Here is a 2,082-nt window from a genome sequence, read left to right as displayed (position 1 = left end):
TATTCTATTAACATTTTAAACCAATTTTTCTATCATTTTTTTCAAATTAGTTACAAAAATTAAATTACAGATGATTGATGATGTAAGATTTAAATCATCTTAACTTATGACGATTTTTTTCTTGCTAAATAATTATTTCTATCAACGAGAATTACGTCATACATTTTTTAATATCTAATTCACAATTTCGATCTGTAATATTGCCACGTTTTCTTTTATTATTTTATTTGTATTAAATTTTTATTTATGAGCACTTTAACTTAAAACTCTTGTTTTCCAATAGCTAGCATTATACGAGTATCCTCATACTTGAAGAATTTGATAAATAAAGAACGAAAGAAACGCGGCGGTAACATCATGAGTTAATGATCAATCTGGATGAACCATGCAAAATGAGCGAACAATACAAACTCACTTTAGTTCAAATATCAATAGATAAATGATACCAATTAGATGCACAGCGCAGAGAATATATCTATGAGATATGGAAGCGTATTTTTTCTTAATTACATATTCATTTTATCTATCAGGACATATAAGTACAATTTAATTGGAGATTATGAAAAATTTCTTCACAAATATCGATGAAGACAATGTGAATCTTGCGTCGCCGTGTAAAGAGAATTAATTATAACATTATTAATGATAATCACTTTGAACACAAATTAATGTGTATATTATAATACATCATCTCAAAAGTTTAGCGTGAAAAAGTGTTTATTTAATCTCTCACTCGGGAAACGAAGATTATTCACCTAAGTACGTTTATAAGTATAAATATTTACTAATTTGCACTTAAATTTGCTAATTAAATGTTTGTTAAATATGAGATACCCCAATGATAGTAGTATTTCTTTTACTGACGCCTTTTCTTTCGATAATTTATGGAGCACAAGATGGTTTATAGAAAATATATTTTAAAATAAATTACAATCATTTTTATTTTCCTTCCGATTTATTTAATTATATATTTTATTTTGTAAGAATTTGTTATAAGAAATAACTTTTTTTTCTTACTTTGTGAGTAGTCACTGATTTCAATAGAATTGTACTCAGAGAAAATACAAATTTTCGTTATTTTATTTAAAAATAAAAAATTTTCTTACAAACCATCCTGTATAACGTTTCATAAATAATTAAATCTCAGGATATATGATAACTAAGAGACAAAATATATGTATAAGCATACAATAATTTCAGAGAACAGCACCTATTTGCGATTTGATTGAAATGATATGTGCAACATGTTCGAGGACGATAATAATTACGGCACCAACGACTAATACGCACCATCCGCTTACATTGATATGAAATGTAATAATATAATCACAATGAGTAATAAACTAACATAGTTGCTATAGGTATGTTATCGGTACGAACGATATAATAATAGTAATAAAAATTCTTTTGTTATTTAATATGCATTCGTACTCGCTCTTTGACTGCCTATTCTCTAAAAAAATATATAATATCATGGCCAACGAAGGGATCAAGAGCCGAGTCGATCTTATGCTTATGTGGAGGAACCATTCATCGAATATTAAAATAAAACAATAGAGATATCACACGGAGAAATATTAAATCTGTTCTTTTTACATTTTAGTAAAAAATTAACTTTCATAATTCTTGTAAGAGAATTCTGTATATGTAACTATTATTCACATTAATTAAGTAAAAGTTATTGGAACAAAATTTGCCTTTCTTCCATATTAGCACATATACATATAAATAAAATAAAAGAAAGTATGTCTACAAATCTTCAATATCAAATACTTTTCCGAAATCAAAGAGATATTCAGATGGTAAGCAATAAAAGTAATTGAAAAAATTGAATATAAGAGAATAGGGAAGAGCAGAGGAAGTTGATTACTTATCACATATCAATCTATATATTTACAATGTTAATTACAACAAATAGACAATAGGAATAGAAGCAAAGAAAAGAAATAATAGGAGCAGATAGCGTAGAATTTGTAGCCTGTTTTTCAGGGAGAGGTTTAAAATAAAAGATAGTGTAGGAAAAAGCATGCAGAGATGCGATGAATGAACATACAGGGTGGTGTATATTGACTTATTATATTG

The sequence above is a fragment of the Trachymyrmex septentrionalis genome, unplaced genomic scaffold (assembly GCF_001594115.1).
Source record: "Trachymyrmex septentrionalis isolate Tsep2-gDNA-1 unplaced genomic scaffold, Tsep1.0 scaffold75, whole genome shotgun sequence".
Classification (NCBI taxonomy): domain Eukaryota; kingdom Metazoa; phylum Arthropoda; class Insecta; order Hymenoptera; family Formicidae; genus Trachymyrmex; species Trachymyrmex septentrionalis.
The sequence above is the reverse complement of the archived record's forward strand: the minus strand, read 5'-3'. Positions refer to the sequence as shown.